The sequence below is a fragment of the Salarias fasciatus genome, chromosome 10 (genome assembly GCF_902148845.1).
Source record: "Salarias fasciatus chromosome 10, fSalaFa1.1, whole genome shotgun sequence".
Lineage (NCBI taxonomy): Eukaryota > Metazoa > Chordata > Actinopteri > Blenniiformes > Blenniidae > Salarias > Salarias fasciatus.
The window spans coordinates 23115004-23141358 of record NC_043754.1 but is presented as its reverse complement, the minus strand read 5'-3'; positions in this window follow the sequence as shown (position 1 = coordinate 23141358).

The window sequence follows — 26355 nt, the reverse complement described above, 5'->3', positions numbered from 1 at the left end:
GTCTGAGGACTTCAATGTAGTAGTCCTGATTTACAGTCTGACCTGGAGGGACAAACTCACTGTGGACGATACCCTGGACAGTGGAGAAGCAGCTCAGCATTGTTTTCATGGCTGAGCGGACCTGACGCGTGGACATCTGGCCCTTTTTAAACCACCCGAACCACTCATGGACCTGATTCTTCCCCAGAGCATCATCTTTGTAGACTTGCTGCAACAAGGTGAGTGTTTCTCCTGCTGTTTTTTTTTCCCAGGAAAAAGCAGAATTTAATGTTTGCGCGCTGCTCTGGCTTTCCGGTTAATGTCGTCATTTTGGAAAATGTGCAGACCTCCTCTGCACTCTGTGCACAAACTCTGTGCGCCACTCGCACAGAGTTTGTGATTGCCTCCAATGTTATTAACCTTTCTGACTGCCCGCACACAACGCGCATAGGAGCACAGCGCGCCGCTCCGCTTCCTTCTATTTTTCACGCGAGCCGCGAGCGGCGAGAGCGCCTTGAAAACACACGCGCGCACTGAACCAGGGCCAGTGCACACCATTGAAATGTACGCGCAGGGGGCTGGTAGAACGGAGAAGGGATTTGATTAGTTCCTGAAGAGTGGTCCATGCCTTCCGATTGGTCGGAGTTTTTACTGTCCTTTGGCCGCTACAGTTGTCAGATTTTTTCCGCTCAGCACACATCCACACATCCCTGGGGCACTTTGTGTTCAAAATGATGGTGCTGGAGGTGTTGCTGCCGACCCGAACTGCCTGCAGTCTTCCCCTCAGAAAGTCCAACAGCCCGTTGCAAAGGGTTTTGTTGAGTCCCAGCTTGTCCAGTTTGCAAATGAGCTGCTGGGGGATGATTGTGTTGAATGCTGCAATGAAGTAGATGAACAGCATACTGACGTGTGAGTTTTATGTTTCCAGGTGGGTGAGGTCTGAGTGTAGGGTAGTGGAGATGGCGTCATCGGTCGAGTGGTTGGACCGATAAGCAAACTGGTTGGGGACCAGGGTGGATGGGAGGGCAGACTTGATGTGCTGCATGACTAGCCACTCAAAGCACTTCATGAAAATGGGAGTAAGGGCCAATCCCAATTCTACCCCTTTCACCTACCCTCAGTCCTACCCCTATGATATGCGCGTTCACGAGGGTTAAGGGCTATCCCAATTCTACTTTTTGAAAAGGGGTAGGGGAGAGGGGGAGGGCTATTTCACCCCTTTCAGAGAAGTCTGCATTGATGCTCCCTATTCTCAATAGGGGTAGGCGGAGTTTCACATAAAAAGCTATAAAAAGTGAATTTGCTTCACTGAAATTTATAGATATACCAGCGTGACAGTGTCCCAGTCATGGATTAACGTTTCAGCACTGCATAGCACCGTTTCTGATCAGAAATCAGTGTTTCCTGCAGGATAAAAGTTTGGGGGGGGGGCGACGAGCAATGCAGAGCAATGCTGACGGCACTCACTCATAGCACGCCGCTGCTGCTCCACGGTGCTCACTCGTAGCGGGCTGTCCAGCTCAATCAATTGAGCGCAACTGCTAATTAGCCGCAAACGCGGCGCTATTATTTTTCTTTTTTTTTTCTGTCCGTTTTCCGGGTGCTGCAGATTTTAGCACGAGCGGGACGCCCGGACTGAAAAGGTCTGGTGGAAACCCTGTAAATTTATAACTTCTGAAGAGCACTAATCACTGTATTAACATCATCTTTTATCATGTTTTTAACATAATATGTTCGACACAGGGACCCCCGATGAAACCCGACTTCTGATGAGGCCCAAGGGGTATCCCAATTCATCGTGCTGCAAAGATAGCCCTAGCCCTCAGCCCTATTCTAAAAGGGGTAGGCAAATGATAGGGGTAGGGCCAAGGGCAGAGGGGTAGGGGTAAGTGGTAGAATTGGGATTGGCCCTATGTGCGACTGGGCGATAGTCATTGTAGTGGGAGGGAGACAATTTCATACTAACTGGGATGTTGGTGGTGGCTTTGAGGCATGTGGGGACAACAGCCTGGCTCAGCAAGATGTTGAAGATGTCAATGAAAACATCGGTGAGCTTCTCAGCACAGTCTCTCAGTACATGACCAGGAATGTTGTCAGGACCTGGGGCTTTTTGTACGTTGGTCCCTCCGAGGGATATCCTCACACTATTTGGGGATAGTGTTAACACCTGGTCGTCAGGAGGAGGTCGGGTTTTTCTGTGCTGGGGTGTTTTGGGGTGTTTTTTCCTCAAAGCGAAGAAGTCATTCAGTTGATTCAACAGGAAGGTGGATCCTCATGACAGGTTAGCTCTACCTGTCCTTAGGCCTGCTTCGTCCCCAGCTCTGAAGGCAGCATTTCGAGCCCTCGGGTGCCCATGGACTTCCCCTGTCAGCCATGGTTTCTGATGTGCTCGAGTGGAGATGGTTCCGGAGACCGTGACGTCGTCCATGCATTTCCTCATGCAGGCAGTGTGACGGTCTCTGTGTACTCCTGGAGGTCTATGGTGTCGTTGAAGGTGGCTGCCTGTCTGAACACACTCCAGTCAGTGGTGGAAAAGCAGTCCTGGAGTGCCGCTGACGACCCCTCTGGCCACACACGGATTGTCTTCCTCGCTGGTCTGGTGACTTTAACCAGCGGCTTGTATTCTAGCATTAGTATAACAGTAGTGTGGTCTGAGGCCCCGAGGTAGGGGAGGGGGCTGGCTTTGTAGGCTTCACTGTGTGTTGGGAAAACATAGACCAGGACATTGGTTCCTCTTGTGGGAAAATTAATATGTCCATGGAGTTGTGGAAACATGCCCTTTTGGGTTAGCATGGTTAAAATCCCCAGCCAGGATGAGGAAGGGTGGGCTGTCTGCTGCTCACTGATGTGCTGATGGAGTTCATTCAGTGCTCCACTCCTGTTGTTGGTGGAGCCAGGGGGGATGTAGCTATATTGCTGCCAGCAGGACAGCTGTAATTTTCTCTTGGCAGGTAGAATGGCCGGCACTTAATAATCATAAATTCCCCCAGTGGTGAGCAGTGTTTGCAGACTACAACAGCGTCACAGCACCAGGCATCACTGATGTAAACATAGTCTCCCACTGCGAGTCTTTCCCCCCTCGAAGAGTGCTCTGTCAGCCCGGTAACATGTTAGCCCATCTGGCTGAATAGCACAGACCGGGATGCTATCATTGAGCCATGTTTCCAAAAAGATAAAGACACAGCACTCACTCACAGTCTTTGAAGATGTCCGAAGAAGGCGGATATAATCCAGTTTGTTGTAGTGTACATTAGCCAGGGTGATGGTGGGGATAGCCGGCCGATGAGGGCTAGCAGCTAGCCTAGCTCGGATACCTCCGCACTTACCCATTTTCTGCTTCCTCCTATTTCGCCTGTGGTGCTTCCACGGTGGGCTCAGCGCCAATTTTAGGGGGTGGCCTGGGGTGGCCCGTGCCACCCCTGAAATCTCATTGGCCACCCCTTTGGCCACCCCAGATCTGATAGGTAGTTGGCCAAGTTCGTCAACACAAGAAACAAGAGAAACGCGGCCAATCAATGGTGCTCAGCCGCGCCACTAGTGTGACGAATGGCTCGCAGTTGCATGGGGGCACATGAAGTCAAGGGGCACTCCCAGGTTGCGAAAAAAAAAGAGAAAAAAGAAAAAGAGGGAGAAATAAAGGTGGGAACGGGCCCTTAATGTATGGTTGATTTTATGTCACAACATAATATTTTAAATTTTCTGTGATCTATTATCCTGTGCTAATTTTATGGGAGGGGCGGTGGGAGCAGGTGCCTCCCGGTGTGCCCTGAGTGGGCAAGGATACAGGAAGAAAGACAGGACACAGGTCACACGGTAAACAAAACTATGGAGAAGCAGAGACAGAAAAGTGGCTATCAGAAGCGAAAAATAAGTGAAGCCAAACAAGAAAAAAGAGCAAAGCTCCCCAAAATAACTGTTTGTTTTTTTTATAAAGAAAGACGCTAACAGTTTCAATGCGGCCGAGGGGGCAGCAGGGGTGCAAGAAGATGAGGAAGAGATCAAGGACCTCATAGACGAATTTGCAGAGAGAAAAGCCAGGAAGGTGCAACTGTAAGGTAAGCAGAGACAGGCAGAGCTGTTGTGTGTTCAAATGATCAAGAGCTTTTAATCTGTTGCTCTGGTGCGCCATCACCAGATTGTGAAGCTGAGCTGTAATGCTCATCTTCTTTTATTTGTTCCACTTTTTTTTCACACAAGAGCATTTCTAATGACTGACAGATATTTGACTTTTATGGGCGTTTTTTTTTTCCTTTTTTTTTTGTTTTTTTTTTACCTTCATCTGAGAGTGTTTTTTTTTTTTGTCTGAAAAATGTAAAATTTCTGGCATTGGGGTCACATATAAGAATTCTGCATGAGGGCCCAGTGCTATGTAAATATGCCACTGATGGTGATGGCTGACTGACGGATCTAGAGTCAGTTTTACACTTTGAACTACCATAATATGGTCAGACTGAGGCTGCAGAGAGCTGATTTCTGATCAGTGGAAGTTTTTCCAGTGACCATGCTGGTCTGGGATCAGTGGAGATGAACACACTGCAGCTCCGTGTCACCTGCAGCTCCGGCGACACAGGACACAGACGACGTTCATTGTAACTGGATATAAACGGATGCAGACAATTGAGAGGTATGGTAATTTAATGTTTGATTATGTTGTAATTTGCTCTGAACATGTAGGAGAACTTTATTGAGCAAACTTTATATAAGTAGCAGCAGCTAAAAGATGAGATACTGCACTAAGCTATCTAGTGTGTGCCTCGTAAACCAGCCCCGCCCACTCCTCATCCACTTTTGGATTTTGGGAGTAAGCCCAACTCCAAAATCCAAATGTGGATGAGGAGTGGGCGGGTCTGGTATACGAGGCTAAGCTAGTGTAGCAGCAGCCTTCAAACCAAGTCGGTTTCTGTTTTGTTGTTAATCAAATATGAAACGGTTCTAGACTGAAGAACGGGGTTATTTTGCTGATGTGTGTTCAATATCTAGAACATGAAGAAGCCTTGAGTGTGTGTGTGTGTGTGTACACCTGCCTGTCTGTCTGTCTGTCTGTCTATCTGTCATTTTAACCCATCCTTGTATTCCCACAGTTGACCAGCCACACTGAGAGGAGCAGGAACTGGAACTCCACTAACTAAGGTGTATGTCAGGTTCAGAGGTCATACATGAACATGTTACTTGAAGTTGTTGTGTCACTCTCTCATACTTGAGTTAATTTACTGTAAAAAAAAAAAAAAAAAAAGCCCAATTGTGTTTGATATTTATATGTGAATACGTAGAAATCCCCAGAGCTAAACAAAGAAAATCTCAATACAAAATCAATTAAAATATGTGACACAATATGTTTTTCAGGACCATTTCAATCTATGCAATATAGCCAGAGTCCTCCCAGTAAGCAGTGCAGCATGTCAGCGAGCTTCTCTGCTCTGAAACTCATCAAGACCCATTTGTGCACAATGACTGATGACAGATTGAATAGTTGCCGGGACAGTTGTTGACGGGGGTGGGGGTGGGGGTGGGGGTAGGGGGGTGGGGGGGCAGGAGCACTGTCAGTTTTAAGTTCTTTAATTTGTTAATTTGCACATTGCATTGCGGCTGACCTTGCACGTTGTCCCCAGAAAAGAGCTTCAAAATGCTGCTACGTGTCCTTTAACTGAGCATTTTATGCTGTGTGTGTGTGCGCGTGCGCTCCATTACTAAAACCTTTATAAAGCCGTCAATACGGTGTTTCAAATTAACTGGTTTCCTTGTTACCTGGTGACCGGCTTCCTTTAGCGCTTCCTGCTGCTGCTGCTAGTAGCAGCAGATGTTGAAATCAGACTCATAAAAGGTCTGACGTGGCTTTTTGTCTGGTTTTTAATATCTATCAGCAACAAGGGACGTGAAAGAAACCCAGTCGCCAGTTAATAGGGAATCAGTTTTTCCAAAACACCGGCTCCTCTCCGGTTTCGCGACACTTCTCCTTTGCTAGTTAGCTGCTGCGTTCAGGTGACTAGAGCTGCTGCAGAAAAGTGAAACTCGGTCATTCACACGAAAGCAGCGGTGACAGCTGGCCTCAGGAGACACTCAGGAGACACGTGAAGGGAGCGTGGACAGTTTGCACAAAGGAACGGCTCTCAGACAGCTGTGAACCGGCTCTCATCGTTCACTTGAAAGAGCCATTCAAACGAACGACTCGTTCATTGGACGTCGCAACACTATGAGGGCAGCACATGTGTTTCCTCCTGGTTCCATAGCTGCGGCGCACCAGCCTAATTTACCGGTATTTTTTTCAGCGTTACAAATACAATGTGTGCCGTGACTGCGTGACAACACACCGAAATGCGTGACACTTCAGAGCCCTGCTGCTGCATCGTGTTGTCAGACGTCCACGGTCCACATTTATAACAGCGCTCACAGATGTCTGCAGCTTTTTGCGTAGTTTAATGAGGCGGAGCGTACCAGCGTATTTTAATGTCAAGTTGCGTACCTGCTACACAAAATGCGTACAGGTTGGCAGGTCTGAGTTTATTAAAGTTTTTGCTACCAACCATCAAAATAGAAGAATTCATCTGATGTAAGATGGATAAACACAAAATTTGCGATGTGCTTTAAATTTGCATTTGCATTTCTTAATTGTATATAGTTTGTCTGTTTGGTGCAGTCTTAACAATTTAACTTAAATAAAGTTGTTGTATGCTGAATCAAAGCCAATGTTTCACTTTATGCCTTCATCCGGGCCCAACCGGGTCTGAACAGGGCCAAGCTTGTCTCGGTACGGTTCGTCGCCTTTCTGTTTCGGTCCATTTTTCCTCGTGTTTAATTCTGTCTGTCACAGCACAGTACGTGATCATACGCGGTAAACACTGTAAACATGAATGCGCTGTCCCGTATTGCCCACAATGCATTGGAAGATATCACATGTCCTTTCGAGCCCTATTGAAATAGACTTGATGTCTGTCACACGAGTCACTGCCATCATAGTGGGCCCTGGGTGTCTTTATAATTCCTGCAGACTGATGCATATTTAGGGATGACAATCACTGTATTTCAACATTTTTGACATGAGTGCCTTGCTTGAGGGAATATGACAATCAATTCCCTCATGTGGTTCAAAATCACAACGATCAGAATTTATCTGAAGATGGTCTTCATCTTCCACTGAACATGGGTGGAGTTTTTATGCGAGAACATAAATGGTTCTTGTCAAAAGTCGTAACACCTGCATGTGTGTGTGTGTGTGTGTGTGTGTGTGTGTGTGTGTGTGTGTGTGTGTGTGTGTGTGTGTGTGTTCTTGTACATACCCAAAAGTAAGGACCAAAATTCGAATTTCACCAACAGAGTGAGGACATTTTTGGAAAGTGAGGACATTTTTGCCGGTCCTCACTTTTCAAAAGGCCTTTTTTGGCCTTTTTGAGGGTTAAGACTTGGTTTTTGATTTAGGGTTACAACTGGGTTTAGGTTAGGTTTAGGGCACAGGTTAGGGTTAGGCATTTATTTTTGATGGTTAGGGTTAGGGTAAGGGACTAGGAAATGCATTATGTCAATGAGTGTCCTCACAACAATATAAGTACAAACGTGTGTGTGTGTGTGTGTGTGTGTGTGTGTGTGTTTGTACAGCTATTATTGTGAGGACCGTCATGGGTTTATAACCTTACAAGTGAGGACAATTTTGGAAAGTGAGGACATTTAGGCCGGTCCTCACAAGATTTTCACTGTAATAGCCTCCAGAGCCTGGAAACATGCTTCTCTCAAAGTTTCAGAGAGGTCCTCAGAAATATGCAAAACTAAGAAAAAAATGCACACAACCACATCACGAATTTACACACATTTTGCTCTTTATCGCCCCCCCTGGTAGTTTTTGATTATTACAACAGAAGGTCTTACACTAAAGAAATGACAGTTTTGAAGTGCTCTAATGTAAAATAAGACTCATTATATATAATTTCACTTATGTTTTGTATTGTTATATTTAAAATTGAAAAAAATATATTTTTTTAGGTTTGTCACTACAATGAATTTACAGGAAAAAAGGCTCATAGACCCTGCCTGACATCTACTTCATGCATATCTTCCTTTTTTTTACTTGAATTTGTCACTGTCTTCATAAAGCTAATTATAAAGCCTCAAACCTACCTGATTTATATATGATATTAAAGTCTGTAAGAACTGATCTTAAGGGTGTTTCAGTCTTCATTTTGCAACTGCTTTCAATAATTGCACAACAGAAGTGCACATTTGTCTTCAGTCAACATCACACTGTGCTGATGTTAGCCATAGTTAGTATTTTGGGTCTTGATAGAACTAGTGGAACTGAGACCACTTTACTTAATACTCAAGGATGAACTGATTAGATTTTCACAGGTCAGACGTAACTCATGAATGTGATGCATCAGAAATGGTTTGGGGGAGTTTCTCCAAGTCTGAAAGTCATAAATATTAAGACTCAATGATGGACTGAACAGAATTGTGTGTCATGGGGCAAAGGTTAAGATCACTGTGACCTCAAATAAATATTTTTGGCTATATCAAAGAGTAATATAAGTCTGATAAGGTATAGTGAAGTGATGACATTTCATATTCAAAAAGTCAAAGGTCAACTTTCCTATGACATACAAAAAAGTTCTAGAAGTTTTTCATCACCATAGCTCAAGAAAAAACAAACTTCAGTGATGTGCAGAGGCAAACAATTGTGATGCTGTTATTATAACTTGAAATTAAATACTAACCCAATTGTTCAAATGATGTGGCAGAAAATGCATGAAGTGTTTATCGATGATTTAAAATGCAATATGACTACTGCTTTTGTGAATGTCTTAAATATTACACATGCAAAACCTCTACTTGGTAAGACAAAGATTACTAAGACTAATGATACACGCCTTTAAGTTAAAAACAGTTGTTCATGTAAAACAGTGTTTTAGTTTTAAAACTGTTATCATATCTTCTGGTATTTTTGCACATTGCACAAACTTAGATCCATCAATTATATATAGTATGTCTCTCAGGGTGTAAGAGGCTAAGAAGGCCTGATTTCCAGAAAGGACAGGGGTCTTTTTATTTCTACTGGGACCCCAGGGTTGATCTTTTAGTATAATGTAATTGCCAATATTTGGAGTGGACCTGTGGTGGTTTGGTGTCTCTGTGACCTTCCTGTGACCCCGGACGCCATTTAAAATTTTCACATTTCAAGATTTTGAAGCCCCATAAATCTTTCATTTTTGTATTAAAACAGCCAAAACTTTAAAAAGTGATTTAGCTCACCTACATGAACAATTTATTTGAAGCACAAGTCTCTAGGTCATTCCTGTAGCTCCTTCCTGTTTGGGAGAGGCTAGCAAGACGGTTCCAGAACAGTTTGATTTTTGAGATTTCACAGGTACCAGATACCAGGTTTCAGCTCTCTAACTGTTACAGAAGTGAAATGAGAGCAAAAGAGGAACATGAATGAAAAAACATGTCTTTTTGGCCCTCATTCTTTTTTGGGGGCCCTTGGAAGTATGGAAACATGCATGAGAGTTTGCATTAGCCTCTATATCCAGAACCTGAGCAGTTTGGTCCAAATTGGTTCAGGAATGTGTGAGATTTTGACCTTTTTAGCCTGTTTTGAATCATTTAGACATTAAAGGGTTAATTGTCGAGTGAGAAACAGGCCTGTGCTCGGGCCCCTTTTGAGCTAACTCTATGAAAAAAAAAATGCAAGGTCAGGGGGTGGTTTAGTAGGAGTGTGTTCGATTTGGTGTCACTATACCCAAAAATGACTGAGCAGGAATTTTTTTTTACATGTTTGAAGCCCTCAGGCTTCATCACTACTAGTAGGCCTCACTGCTGAAAAAAGCGGGTTCCCATGGGGTTAGACCCTTGAAAACACATACAGTGCTTCATGTGACTACTCTGAATAGTCCCACACAATACCAGACTTGAATTCCACTGGGAATGACTTTAATGAGACTGGAATTGTTGCACAAAATGTCTCCATTTGAAAGCTTCAGATTTAGTGACCCTTTATCCCTTCAAAAGCCCCTTTTCCACTGGGCAGCTGGTTACGGTACGGTTCAGGTCTGGTAGGATCAGGTCGGTTAAAGCGTACCAGGCACAAATCACGTGTCGCGTTTCCATTTGTGGGGTTCCTGTTGTAATGTAGGCGGGGTGATGAACGGCCACAGGAAGTGACGTCATTACGCACCGGTAAACGCGCCGGCAAAACAAGACATAAGACGGAGGAGTTCTGAGGCGCTCTGCTCAGCTCATAATGTTTCAGTACTGAATAAAATTACATTTCAGTGAAGCGTGAGGCTGTGTTTTGGTCATGGAAATTCGGTAATAAATTATGAAGTCATTGAAAATCAGAGGTGAGAAAGTGTCTGAACCGTGTTGACACTATATAGATATTATATTATGGTCACTGTAGAACCCCAAATCAACCATGGACACTTCATTATCCACGCATTCTGTTGCTCTAAAACATACCTGAACATATTTCTATACATTATAGCTCCAGTTTTATTTTGGTAGTAGTATAAGTGTTATAATTTAGATCTGTTGTATATTAAGTTAGATGTTTTCGTCTTTTAGATTTCTATTACTTATTTGCAAATTTCATTTATTTGCAGCCATTTGTTCTACGAGCCTCCATGGTGAGATAAATAGAAAATAAATAGTCTATTCTGTTCTATATGAAGCACAGGTCTGCTCACAACTGGGTAAAATTCTTAATTTTTTTCTGACAGAAGAGTTTGCTGTTAAAACCCCTTAAGCTCAATTCTCCCGATGCATTTATCAAATATCCAGATGCATTTTGCAAATTCCACAGACGTACTATATACCATTAGAAAGCTGATATTCTCATGAATCCTCTGGTATAAACCACTTTCAGATGTGATTACCACAGCGGGTAATATAAACACATTTGTCCAACATACAGCAAATTAAGTAAACAGCGCAACTCACCTTTGGAGGCTCATAACTGATCACAGATGATCCATAATCCAGATAATCCAGCAAAAACTGCCACAGTACAAACGTATGCATCCAGGCAAAGCTAGAAAGTATAGCCTTTTGTCCAAAACATGTCTTGAAATAAGCAAATAATCCAGAATTAGACGCGCCACCGCGCGCACACGCGGCGCGTCTCTCCGCGTGCGCGTCCGATAATAATCCATTTTTTTATCAGATAAAAACATCCAGACGTCTCTCCCTCACTCTGAGGATATCCAATATGGCGACTGATCTGTTTCCGTCGCTTATTCGTCATATTTCAACCAATCAAGTGACTTATCCCTCCCTCCGATGGCTAACCAGCCAACCGCTGCCGAAACTGATGGACCCACCTCATCGGTCGTCATCACTCGTAATCAACGTATTCTGAGCCAATCACGTCGGTAGAAACGTTTGACTGACAGGGCTGGTAGCCAATGAGCTTGCTGAATGGCTGGCTGGCCCTCTGGCGGGGTTTTGTGACTTCTCAGACATCTGCTGAGGGATGCACCTGCTGTCTGTCCCTGCTCCTCTCAGTCTGAGGGCCTTATCCCACACTGAAGCCTGTCTGAAGTGATTTTTTGAGTACTTTATGAGTTTTTGGAGTGAAAATAATCTAAAAACGGGCCAAAAACCAACATATACCATTGTACAGAGGGCATCCAGAAGGTATACAGAGGATGTCCAAAATTGACCCCGCCGGGAGATAGTAGTACAAATACATGTGTGAAACACTCATTTCTTGTAATACTGCTCTGACATTTTGAGCTGAACTATGTAAGACCCCAGGCTTTAGCAAAATTGTGTTTTCAAGCTATTACAGTGCTTCCACACTTATTTCCAGGTGTTTTATGAGGGAAAAAATTCAGGCGAGAATGAAATTCATCCTAATTCAGTGTGCTGCAACATAAATAAATCTGTGGCAGTAGCACCTAGAGTAATTCTGACTGCACTGGGTGAAAATACAGGTTGTTAGCTTTCAAATGAGACCCCAACCATGCATGTACTCCAAACAGTTCAAGAACAGCATTCAGTTTACTTTGGGTACGTCTTTAGTTGAACTTTTAGGGGAAAATGGCCCCGAGCTTAAAGGGTTATAGGTTTAGTTTCAAACCAGTCTTAGGAATTGTGCATAGACTACATGCTCGTCAACATGAGGCCAGCTCAGAAGAGTTGGCTGATGACGGGAGAATTGTTTTATAAGGCTGTATTTAGTGACAGTTGTGTTTAAAGCCGTAACAGGGCAATATTAAGTCAGTACTGGCTTCTCCCTACATGGAGATGACTCTGGCTCCACCTTACCTTTCGCTCTTCAACCAGCAGTCAGACTCAAGTGTATGTTTCCATAAAGCACCGTTACTGTAACGTGTCACAGTGCAGAAATGTCTGAAGATCATGATAATCACCATATAAAATATTCAAAATATCACCACATACAACCTTTACAAATGAAGTTATTTCATCTCCATTCAGCACCACTACTTAGAAAAAATGCCAAATGCAAAAACACTGCTGAGCTTGTGTTGAGCAGGAACCAGTGAATTCAGACACATATGGGGTGAAAACTGTTTTTATTGGAAAGGACATCGACACCACCAGTTGTTGAGTTGCTCCTGTGGGTTCTCGGGAGTCTGGACCAGCAGAGAGACCCGTCTGAAGGCCTGGCTCTGCTACGTTGGCTGAGAGGCCAAATCAGCCTCATTCAGCCTCGCTGCCCTGCTTCACCTTCAAGGAACTGCAGGTTCAGACGCCGCTCCTCCTGCTGCTGCTCCTGCTGGACATGCCGTTCATCACGCTGCAGCTCCCAGCTCACCTGAAGCCTGAATTTCTCTCAGGGGCTCCGTCAGGTCTGGTTGGTGCTCCAGCCTCCTCCTGGGTAAAAAGCAAAGGGGGAAAGAGAGCAGTTCAGCAAGACACTGCCACCCACACCCTGCCTCCACCCATCAGGCCCTGTGGTGGCAGCTGGTGGAGACGTTCCTGGACAGTGACATTGCTGTATGTCAGGGGTCGGCAATTACATTTGGCGGCGGGCCACTTTTTTGGGGGGCACTTCAATCGCGGGCCAAGGGGTCTCCAGCTCGCGGACTGGAGAGCTGGGGGGGGGCACGGGACGCGTCACGCTGGTACAAATATGCCACACAAAACATCCTGCACATACATCACAGCTCCTCATCACGTCTCCTGTACAGCAGCAGTGGGCAGGATTTTTCTGATGTTTGTCCCGCAGTCCTGTGTGCACCCGGCTTTCTGTGTATGTGTGTGTGCGCGAGCGCACATTCTGATCGATGGTGCGGGTTTTACTCTTTTTTTTTTATGACTGTTTTTACTGTTCAGCACTTTTATGAATATGATAAGTGCTTTTACAAATAAACATTGAGATTGAGATGCTCCGCCTGCCACCGTCGCTGCTCTGTATCTGACATGAGGAAGTCACCTCAGGCTGCAGCGAGGCGCCGGCATCGCTTCTGGCTGCCTGCTGCCCTCCGGAGGCGGTCAGAGCTCGGTGAGTTCCACCGTCTTCTGCAGGAGCTGCGCCCGGACGGCCAGTTCCAGCGCTGCTTCAGGCTGACCTGGTTTCCACCAGAAGCGGTGAACAAGTGAGATCGCGCACGCCGCTCGCCTTGGCATCATGCCAACTGTTCTGCGTGGTCGGAGTCCTGCTGCCCTCTGTCAGCACGTCTGTGAAGACCTCCACGCTGATAGGCTGGCCTGGCGCGAATTCACTATTTCAACCATCTCGAGCAACGAGCAATGGAGCGGTGGGTGGCAGGCTGCAGCGAGTGGCAGTGCAAGTCAATGGGCGCACTGATTTTTCCCTGGAAACGCTCGCTGCTGGCTGCTCGCCGCGCACTCACTTGCGCTCTCTGTTCACCAGACGAGGTGCCACTCCTCTTTATTTTTCAGTGACAAACCGGAAACCACAACTAAACAACATATCTTTCAAAGATTGTCTATTGCAACACAATGACAGATATCGCACTCCAACAGGGGTGCGTGCGTCCGCTGGAGGGCCCGGAATGTGTGGGTTTGTGCGCGCGCGTGTTGGAATCCTCTCGCGGGCCGGATTGAACGGTTCGGCGGGCCACATTTGGCCCGCGGGCCGCTAATTGCCGACCCCTGCTGTATGTTATTCCCAGGGTGTAATTGCAGAGTGTGGCCGATCAGCTGACTGCTCTGCACTTCTGTAATTCATTCAATATGATCTATTGTCGTTTGTCCAGCAGTTTTTGCTACTTCACCAGTTTGTGTTCACTGTAACACTGGACGAGAGACAGCTGTTCAGCGTAAACATCCACAGTTCACAGAGCAAACTGGAGCTGCAGAAACAGCAGCATAGATTTATTTCAGTGCTCTGCATCAGCAGTACTGCACACTGGGCCCTGGATCCAGCTGGAGCAGCAGTGGTGAACGTATTTATGTGATACTTGATAGAATTCTACTTGATAGAATACCAGTATAGATGCTGAATCCTTTCCTGCATTAACTACAGCATGAACAAGGCTGCTGCTCACCTCCCAGCTGCTGGGGCTTCAAAACAGTTTGGCTGGAGGTGGAGGTGGAGTGGATGCTCCATCCTGAAGATGCTACATCACCCTTCTCCACCCTGGGCCCAGATGACGACGACTCCTGGTCCAGGAGTGACTCCTGTCCTCCTGCGGAAACGTTACACAAACCACACATAATGCAACAGACAAGCTACATAGAATATGATGTCCAGCTGGGTGCAAAGCTAACTAGCCTAGCCGCGTGCTAATGCTAACCAGCTAGCGCGCTGCGTTTATTTAAGACAAATTTAAGACAGAAACCTCAGATTTCAGAGGTAGATAACTGCATGGTAACACTGGTGGTTGTACAGTTCAGAGTTTTAAAACTTACCATCAGCTCCTCCTCAGCCGGGCGGCCGCTCCGTCCTCACAGCCTCCTCTGCTTCACTCGCTGGTCTATGTTCATAAATTCGGTCCATGGCATCAAAACACCGCCGGTTCTTCCTCAGGATCCCACTGCAGCTGTTGTGATCCTTTATTTTTATGTAATCGCTCCTCAGTTTCTTGCATTTTGCGCCGTGCTGAAAGGGGCTAAAGGTGTTTTCACTGCAGACTTGCTCCCAGAGCATTCAGCACACCCTGTTCTATGACTTTATGCACTTTGGTGCACTTTGATTGATGTTCTCACACTGTTTTTCATTTGTTTTACATTTCCATCTTAAAAAAAGGCCCCTGTTCCAGTGTCTTTTTTGCTCCTATTTTGTGCTGTAGGTCCAGGTGGTCTGAAAACGTACACCAGTATTGCTTTAGGACCCAATATCAAGCATGTGCACACTGGTCCAAATTGATCAAAGAATCTGTGAGATTTTGACTGTAATTGGCCTTTTGGACATTATAGGGGCATACTTGCAAACTTCTACATGGTAGCATCTGACCCCCTATCACTCTGTAGTTACTCTTCTCCACTTGTGAGAGCTGCCTTTTACCCCTCCCCCACTCCAGGCAGTCATGCTCACTGTTGTATCACACAGCAGTCTCAGCTGCAGAGCAGAGAGCAGACCCACATGACTAAACCATTATCCAGAGGATGAGGTCTCTCCTCCACCCTGACTGCCTGACCTTTGACACTTCTGAAGGTCGCTAGGGTCTGAAATTAAGCACACTTATCACACCCTGATCACGATGCACATACTGAGGTTTCAGTCTTCTGGCTCAAAGCGTTTGTGAAATATTAAAGAAAAGGAGTTTTCCCTCCAATTTTCTTGCAAGCTTGAAGCATCTCAGTGCTGCCTTTTACCCCTCCCCCACTCTAGGCAGTCATGCTCACTGTTGTATCAAACAGCAGTCTAAGCTGCAGAACAGAGAGCAGACCCACGTGACTCAACCATTATCCAGAGGATGAGGCTCTGCATTTAGACATTAAAGGGTTAATCGTCGAGTGAGAAACAGGCCTGTGCTTGGGCCCCTTTTGAGCTAACTCTATGAAAAAAAAAATGCAAGGTCGGGGGGTGGTTTAGTAGGAGTGTGTTCGATTTGGTGTCACTAGACCCAAAAATGACTGAGCAGAAATTTTTTTTTTACATGTTTGAAGCCCTCAGGCTTCATCACTACTAGTAGGCCTCACTGCTGAAAAAAGCGGGTTCCCATGGGGTTAGACCCTTGAAAACACATACAGTGCTTCATGTGACTGCTCTGAATAGTCCCACACAATACCAGACTTGAATTCCACTGGGAATGACTTTAATGAGACTGGAATTGTTGCACAAAATGTCTCCTTCATTTGAAAGCTTCAGACTTAGTGACCCTTTATCCCTTCAAAGGTGTTTTCACTGCAGACTTGCTCCCAGAGCATTCAGCACACCCTGTTCTATGACTTTATGCACTTTGGTGCACTTTGATTGATGTTCTCACACTGTTTTTCATTTGTTTTACATTTCCATCTTAAAAAAAGGCCCCTGTTCCAGTGTCTTTTTTGCTCCTATTGTGCGCTGTAGGTCCAGGTGGTTTGAAAACGTACACCAGTATTGCTTTAGGACCCAATATCAAGCATGTGCACACTGGTCCAAATTGATCTAAGAATCTGTGAGATTTTGACCTTAATTGGCCTTTTGGACATTACAGGGGCATACTTGCATACTTCTACATGGTAGCATCTGACCCCCTATCACTCTGTAGTTAACCCCCGATGCACACTGGATGTGGTCTGGCTCCGGAACGGCTGCAGTCCGGACACCGCAGCTAATCCGTAGTCATTAAAATCAATGCTGTGATGCACACCGGCCGCGGTCCTGCTCCGGTCCGGCTCCGGAGCCTCTGCGGAGCTCCAGTCTCTTTCCGCAAGGATCCTATTTTTCCCGACGCCAGAGCCCTACCGCGTCAATTCAGACAGAAGCAAGTCGGGTGCCGGAAGGAAATGCGATACGTGTTCCAAAATAAGTGACTTCAAAATAAAATCTGTCATGTTTTTGCCTTAATATTCTATTTTTTTTACCTCTTCTGGTAGAATATAGAACAAACAACGTCTTGTAGTCATTATACGCATTAGAAGAATGAACAGTTGTGTACTTCGTCACTGCTGAGAAGTCAAATGACACCAAAATGGCTCAAAACAGCTCTGTGACCGGAGCAGCTCCGTGTTGCCAGATTGGGCGGGTTTGTGCCAAATCAAGCATCTTTTCTGAACACGTCAGACAGGTTGATGAAATGATTATGCGTTTATGACGTGTTTTTTATCATACAAATATCGTTTTAACATGCATTTTCACCAGAGATGGCGGTTTGGGCTGCTTTCTATTGAGCCAGACCGCATCCAGTGTGCATGAGGGGTTACTCTTCTCCACTTGCGAGAGCTGCCTTTTACCCCTCCCCCACTCCAGGCAGTCATGCTCACTGTTGTATCACACAGCAGTCTCAGCTGCAGAGCAGAGAGCAGACCCACATGACTAAACCATTATCCAGAGGATGAGGTCTCTCCTCCACCCTGATTGCCTGACCTTTGACACTTCTGAAGGTCGCTAGGGTCTGAAATTAAGCACACTCATCACACCCTGGTCACGATGCACATACTGAGGTTTCAGTCTTCTGGCTCAAAGCGTTTGTGAAATATTAAAGAAAAGGAGTTTTCCCTCCAATTTTCTTGCAAGCTTGAAGCATCTCAGTGCTGCCTTTTACCCCTCCCCCACTCCAGGCAGTCATGCTCACTGTTGTATCAAACAGCAGTCTAAGCTGCAGAACAGAGAGCAGACCCACGTGACTCAACCATTATCCAGAGGATGAGGCTCTCAGTGTCTAAGAGTCTAACAACACTGATTTACCAACATGAGCACTTGATCATATTTTTCTACTGGGGCCCTGGGGCTGTTCTTTTAGTATTTTATACTAGGCTATATTTGTAGCTGAACTGTGGTGGCTTGGTGTCTCTATGGCCAGTGTTGTGCATGAACGAGTTCAATGAACGGCGTTCACTGAACACGTTCATATTTACGGTGAACTGCGAACTGAGCGATTCAGTTTTCATATCATGAACATGAACGAGAGCGCCGCTCACTTTGGCAAGAATGAGTGGCACACACAGTTCACGTTCACGCTCATTTGAAAAGTCCGGTTTTACGGCACAGAGGAGGGCAGCGGGGACGGGGCAGCGTTGCGGGTAATGACGTGATGACGTGTGAAGTATACGGGAAGAAGGCCAGTCAAAAACAAGCAGAAAAATACGACGGTGGTTGAAAAACACTTTTTTAATAAAAACCCCGAGAGATCAAACACTGGAGAAACGAGATGGAAGCAAACTTTGAAACAGCGAGTTGTATAAAGAGCTCCGTGGCAGAATACGAGCGATCGTCCGGCCGGTGTTATGGATTAACCGGTTCTCGTGTTAACGAATGACGGTGGAGGTCTGTGTAAACACATGCTGATAACAGCAGTTGTTAAAGTAAGACTCACAAAAGACTTTAAACGTATACTCACTTTAACTGTCGATAACCGATGTTCGCCAGAACGACTCCATGTTTCAGTCATGTATTGGTCACAAGTCAACATGGGCACCAGTTAATTCGAAACATCGGCATGCGGAGCAGAGCACACACCGAGACGTGGCGCTCGGCGGCGGTGCTCCGACCGGGGGAGCAGCTGCTCCTTCAGCAGCGTCTCATGGAGATGTTGGGACATTATTTGAGCAGAGATCAGCAGATAAAAACACTCAGCTCAGTGCTGAGGACTGCTGCTGCAGAGCTAAAGACCTGAAAGTTCCTACAGAGACTTTGTGTGCCTGTCACAAAACGCTGTATAATCCGCTTCACCCAGGTTAAAGAGTTTTGTTTAGTTTTGGAGTAGCAGTGACTTGTGGTGGATGGTTAAGAAGAGGGTTTTATTGAGTACTAACAAAAGTAACAAATGAACGTGAACTAGTTCATTTTTAGATATGTGAACTGAACTTTGAGCTAGTTCTTTTTAAGTATGAACTGGCACAACACTATCTATGGCCTTCCTGTGACCCCTGGCGCAGGGTCAGAATTTCAAATTGTTGCACTATGAAGCCCCATAAACTGGTAATTTTTGGTCTGTTTTTTATATGTATTTTAAATTATGATTTTAAATGTTTTGTTTCTCTGTCAGTTATTGTCAGATATTGCCTAAAGTATAATCAATGATGTGAATATGATGAATACCTGTGTCAAAGAAAGCATTGAAAGAGGCAGAGCAGTCTAGTAAGTTGAGAAACTTACATTACTTTAATGTATTTCAGTCTTTATTTTGCCTGTAAAACCGAAAAAGTGCACCATTACTGCTATATCTCAGTATCCACAACCTAAGACAGAGTATCTCATATCTCGACAATGGTATAATATAATAAATATAATATTGAGATATTGCCCATTGGCTGTACTACTATTGCACCTTTACTGTATTAAAGATTTACATTACCTACACTTTAGGATTGTATTTTTAATAACACACTTCATAGATAAATGTAAATTTTGCTGATCACTTATAAATGTTGTGAGCACAGGTATTTTTTTATGGGTTTAATTAAATTTAATCATACTTGAATTTACATAAAATTTAATTTATAACTTAGGAGGAATTCAGCAGTTACAAGCTCTTTTCCATGTGAAACACTGGAATAATACATTAATGCAATAAGAATATATAGAATAAAATATTAAAAATCCTAAAATATAAAATGATGAATACAAAGCAGAAAACAAACATAGTAAAAGGATGAGAGGCTCAGTAGTTTATTTTTGATACTTGCTTTTTTTATATTGCCTTAAAAATTTTAATGCAGGGCTTTTAGTAATCTAACAGTATCAAAACAATGTAATGTCAGTTCTTCCACTACTTTGTGCAGATAAATGAAATTCTTCCACTTGAGTAGAAGCTTGCAGCCTGTAAAGAGGCCTGAGAGTCAGAGGTGAAAAGTGCTGATATTGTGGTGCACTGTGCCTGTCTGTGGCCTCAATTAAATAGGGAGGAGTCGCTTACCCCCTGAGTGGGGGATGGGCAGAGAGCAGAGCGACAGCCGCCTTTACTCGGCTGAGCTTCTCTGCAGCACGTGTTGTGGGCCTGCTAGCTCAAGGAGCATGTCGAAGGAGCGGGGCAGAAGTCTGGAGAGGGAAAGCAGCCTGGAGCGGTTCAAGAGGAGATTTCAGCGACTACAACAGCATCATGAAGACTGCGAAACACGTTTTTCTCAAAGAATCAGCCAGCAAGTAAGTGTTGAAATATTGTAAATTTTAATTTTTACATGTCATTTTATGCTAGCTTTAGGCTAGCAGCGACTTTGACTTTGACTTTGACACTTTCACCTCAGTCAAACTCGCTTTGATATATTGCCTTCCTGACTTTTGAACACATTTCAACCCAGAATGTAACCACCTACATCACAAATAGCCTATGTATTTTGCTCGTTCAGAAAGTGGATGATTTTTTTCCTCCCCTTTTATATTGGAATGGATACGGTTGCGATGTTTCCATAATGTTCCTGTTCAGCAGTGTGGCTGCACACATCTTTAAAGTTAACTTCAGTGTGGACAGGATAATATTAGTAAAACTGGCTCTTATATGAGTGTCTGGAAAAAAAGAGAGTCGCTAGCGCCAGCCGCCACTAGCATTAGCGGCTCTCCGGCTTGAGGGGGGTGCGTGCGTGCGTGCGTGCGTGCGTGTGTGCGTGTGTTGGAATCAAGCCGCGGTCTGGATTAGCCGCCGCTAGCCTAGCCGCTGCCGCTCGCGTGAGCCAGCTCCGCCGTTAGCCGCTACCGCCGTTAGCCACCGCCGCTAGCCGCTTATACCATTACGCCGAGCGCCCACATACTGCGAAACGGCTCCGCTGCGCTGCGCCGCGCAGGTCGCAGCGCTCACGCAGCCGTACGAGTGCGTCCACCTGACGCCGAGCGCCCACATACTGCGAAACGGCTCCGCTGCGCCGCGCAGGTCGCAGCACTCAAGCATCCGTACTAGAGCGCCCACCTGATGCGGTGCGGCTGCGCCACAGCACTCCGCCTTTTGATGGATTATGTTTCCATGACGATCTCCATGAAAACATGTTTGATCAGGCACTTTATATCGTTACAATTTACTCACCACTCACGCCAATAACTTCAGCTATTGTTGCCCGAGTGTTCTTCTTTCTGCTGGTGTCTTTATAAAAAAATATTACTGGTGTCAGAGAGGATTTTATGCTCTTGTTCCTCCAGGATCAGTTTCTCTTCATCAACCATGCTGCTGGAGTTTAAAAACTTCCACTACTCCTTTGTTTTGCAACGCCAGAGCGTGTTCAGGTTTCAAAATAAAACCCTCATCCATAAAAGTGTATATTTACGCTTTTATTTACATGTAAAAACATGCGTGACAGCTTATATATATATATATATAAATATATATATATATATATATAATACGCCTAAGAATATAAAAAAAGTCAACTTTTGTAGTCATTTGTTTTGATAAAACGGATGTTGCACTCTTTTGGTTTCCTGTTGCTGCTTTGACATGGGAAATTGACTCCAGCTCCGCTGTGCCTCCGGCAAAAATAGACCTGGACTGAATTTGTGCGGAGAGCTGTCCGCAGTCCGACGGCGGGCGGACACTCGACGCAGCACTCGCGCAGGCAGTGGGCGCGCTCTGCCTGCGACTTCATTGATTTCAATGGGTGCGTAATTGCTGCGGAGTGCTGCGAACTGCGCGGCGCAGCGGAGCCGTTTCGCAGTATGTGGGTGCTGGCCCTTACGCCTGGTTCACACAGGACGCCGAGGCACCGCGCGCGGCGCTTGACTGTTCACACAGGAAGCTATTTCTGCTGCGCTCTGCTAGCTGGTCAAGAATCGACCGAGCTCGGCAGTGATCGGTTGTTTCCGCCTTTTTTCAGTTTTCCACATTTACGAGTGCTTTACCTCTGTCTACCTGATGTGATTCTGACTTTTGGTAACCTGTGGAGAGCTCCTGCGTCTCCCACCCTCCTCCTGTTTCTCATTTACATCACGTGAATCTCTGCCCCCCCTTCTCTCAATCTCTCTCTCCCTGTGTGTGTGTTTATCTGAAAAGGAAAACCGAAAAGCAACATAATTTATTTACTTTATTTTAATTTGAAAATTGACTGGATTCTCTCGTATTTTCCGTTCCCGACTTCCCGTCTAGTGCGATCTGCTTTGTCCAACTTGACAACTGGCGCTACACGGCGCGCGCGGAGAAAATAGAGAGGAGCAGAGCGGCCGCGCTCCACGCCGTGCCTCCTGTGTGAACCGTCAGATAGGTTTAACAGGGGCACCGATCTGAAACTCGGTACGCGGCGCGTCCGTGCGTCCTGTGTGAACCAGGCGTTAGCCGCTGCCGCCGTGAGCCACTGCCACCGCTAGCATCTGACCAAATCTAGTTGCCGACCCCTGCCATATATGAAAACAGTTTTAATTAAAGCCATTCATTGACTGTGTGCCTTATAATTCAGTGAGCCTTATAGTGTGGACAATATGCTAGTCATTCTGAAACACTGAGGGAGATGCAATGCTGCTGCTGCTGCTGTTTTAACTAAACAATCAGACACAGGCCTGTGTGTTACACAGACAAGACAAAAGCTGTTGGTGTGATAAACAAATTAGCAATCCAGGTCAAAATCATTATAAACACCTTGAAGTGTTCAGAACAAAAAGACTTCAAACCAACAAACCTTGCTAACCAACAAACAAACATTTATATGTACCTGTTTTTCAATAAGGCTTCAGAAATTTAAATGATGGCAGATCTGTGTCTGGCTCATAAAGTGGCTGCATGGAAAATTAAGAATCTGTAATTTATAAACAGAACTAGCCCATTTCCTGATGGATTACATCATTATGTTAATTACATCAGGCAAACTCAGTAAATGAAAGCATGCAGATTACACTGCATGATGATGACAAGTATGTTTTATTTTTTTTTACAGTCATTTACATATTATATACAAGACGGTGCCTTTTTAACAATGTAGCCTTGATCAATTTTTCTTTATGGTTGTATGAAGATGATTGTAGCAGAAAGATGTCAATGTAAAACTGTAGTAAAACTTTCTAGAGGTGACTAGTTACTTGTGATTGTAATAATTTGTTGAAACTGTTTGAGACACATTGAAATACTATCTTTTCTCTTGTCAGGTCAAAAACACAATGACCCGGAGGCCCACTGAAGTAAGTAACTTTACAAAATCAATCTACCATACTTATTCACAGTTAAGAGAATGGTTAAATGAGGAAATCAGACTCTCACCTGTGTGGCATGAAAAAGACTGTTTCTTTCTTTAATTTGATTTTGGATTTTTACTGAAAATCAACTGTTTCATGATATCTACATGTTTTTTTCAGCATGGTAATCTGCACAGATAAGAATCACTTTATATTTTGAAGTGTTAATTTGGTAGCAACAACATGTTAAAGGAATACTCCGAAGATTTTGGACCCACGCCCTATCCCTATCATTTACAAAGTGAGACAAGCTCATAAATACCTTTTTTGTGTCTGTGTGTCCAGTCGCTGGATCCCAGCTGTTAGCATCATAATTAGCTTAGTTCAATTGCTGGAGGTGAAGAGTAGACAGAGCCAGACTGACGAAAGTGGACAAAATCCTCCTTCCAGTGGTCCAGGGGACGGCGTATTAGCACGTGAAGTAAATCTGAATGGTTATAAAACATTTTAAAAGATGTGTTTCCTTTTCAATCCATTAAAATAGCGTGTTGATACACACAGACCTACACAAGCATAGTGCTCCGCAGAAGGATATACCGGAGCACAGCAGTAGAAGCTGCTGAGCGCCGGTATATCCTTCCGCAGAGCACTATGCTTGTGCAGATCTGTGTGTATCAACACGCTATTTTAATGGATTGAAAAGGAAAACATGTCTTTTAAATGTTTTATAACCATTCAGATTTACTTCGCGTGCTAATACGCCGTCCCCTGGACCACTGGAAGGAGGATTTTGTCCACTTTCGTCAATCCGGCTCCGTTTCCTCTTCACCTCCAGCAGCTGAGCTAAGCTAACTACGATGCTAACAGCTGGGATCCAGCGACTGGACACACAGACACAAAAAAGGTATTTATGAGCTTGTCTCACTTTGTAAATGATAGGGATAGGGCGTGGGTCCAAAATCTTCGGAGTATTCCTTTAAGATGTGAGACTTACACTTATAATGTATGGAACTACTTTTTCTCCAACGCAAATGATTTTTGCTTACAGTTGGATGATATCCGTGAGGAGTTGGAGATTGAGTCCTCTGGATCTGAATTTTCCAGCCATATGGGATCGGACACAGAGTACAGCCCTGCTCAGACTGAATCATCGTCTGATGATGAGGATGTTAAACCTTCATTTGAGGAATCATCCAGCGATGAAGCTCTTGAAGGTCCAGATACAGATTCAGGAGAAGAACACCATCAACAAACAGGCAAGTGGAGCACTAAGAAACACAAAAACCCCTTGACTTATGTGAAAAGAAAGAACGATAAAGAAAAGATGAACAAAGACAAAGTGAAAAGTGTGACTGTAAAAACCTGCACAAAAAAGGAGAATGGCAAACGATCATGGGACAAAAAGCATTACTGTCTATTCTGTGGAAAGCCACACTCAAAGATCGCAAGGCATTTGGAGAGGAAACATATTGAGATCAAGGATGTAGCATACGCCTTCAGCTTTCCAGTGAGATCAAAAGACAGAAAAGTTCTTCTCGACCAGCTTCGCAATAAAGGGGATTTCAAGCACAACGCCAAAGTCCTGGAAGAAGGCAGGGGACAACTTGTGACATGCAAGCAGCCCTCTCAGAAGGCCTCGGTTGAAGATTATTTACCCTGCACATATTGTTATGGGATGTTTATTAAAAAGGAGTTGTGGAAACATCAGTCCTCATGCGGAAGTAAAAAATCTTGTACGACAGACAGTGAAACAAAGAAAAGAAGAGATGTACAACGTCGTGCTGCACGCCTTCTTCCAATCACTACTTCCTCAACTGGATGTCAGAAGATCATTAATAACATGCGTCAAGATGGTGTATCGTTTCATATCAGGACAGACTCTTTGATTTGCAGTTATGGTGAAGCACTGTTTGCAAAACATGGACAAGTGAAATCAAGATACCAGTACATTGCACAGAGAATGAGGGAGCTTGGCCGATTGATGTTGGTTGCTAAAGACATGGATAAGACTGTAAAGGGTCTGGAGGACTTGTGTGAGCCATCAAGATTTAAGTTTGTTGTCAGTGTCGCGAAGAAGCTTACAGAGTTTAGTCCAGGCAAAAATGAGTATGGAAAACCATCCACTGCTGTCAAAATCGGATTCTGTCTCAAAGGAGCGGCGGAGGTCCTGATTGGACAAACACTCATGAATGATGATGAACTGGCTGAGAAGAAGGCAAAAAAATTTCTGGAACTTTTGGAAAAGAACTGGAGGACCCATGTTTCTGTTAGTGCTCATCAAACAATTCAAGAAAAGAGATGGAACAAGCAAGATGATATCCCACTTACCAAAAATGTGATGACTCTGAGGGATCATCTGAGGATGAAGGAAGATAAAGCAAAGGAGCAACTAACAAAGGAGTCAAGTCTAACAGCCTACAAGATGTTGAATGAGACAGTTCTGGCACAGGTCATCATATTCAACAAGCGGCGTGAAGGGGAGGCATCACGCCTGACTCTGGGCACCTACATGTCAGCAAGCACAAATCCCATAAACGAGGACATCTATGAAACCTTGTCTCCACTAGAGAAAGAGCTCAGCAAGCTTCTAACCCGCATAGAGGTCAGAGGAAAAAGAGGCCGGAAAGTACCCATTTTCTTGACAGAGAGAATGAAGGAGTCGATTGACTTGTTGATTAAAAGAAGGAATGAAGCTGGCGTACCTGCTGAAAACCCTTATCTCTTTGCAAGACCTGGTGCAATGACAAACATACGTGGATGTGACTGCCTGCGAAAATATGCAGAGGAAAGCAAAGCAGAAAACCCTGAGCTCCTGAGATCAACAAAATTAAGAAAGCAGGTTGCCACTCTCTGCCAACTTCTGGACCTAAGTGAACAAGAGCTGGAGCAAGTAGCAAGGTTTATGGGGCATGACATCAGAGTTCATCGGGACTTTTACAGACAGACGGACAAAACCTTTCAAATTGCAAAGATAAGTAAACTTCTGTTTGCAATGGAGCAAGGCACTGGGACTTTAAAGGGAAAGAACCTCAACACCATCAACGTATCTGTTAGTGGTATGTATGCACGCATGAACAGCTGACACAGTTTAGTCCTGATTTTTCACTACCATCATGCACATTATTCTCACAATATCCCTGGAAATCTATATCCTTTCAAAGGCAAAAGTCCTGCATCAACTTCTGACACTGGCCCACAGAAGAAAAGGATCCCAGGCATAGAGAAAGGTGAGGCTATGTGTCTTAGGATTCTGTTCATGTTAAACATGTCTGTGTCAGAGGTGCACATAATTC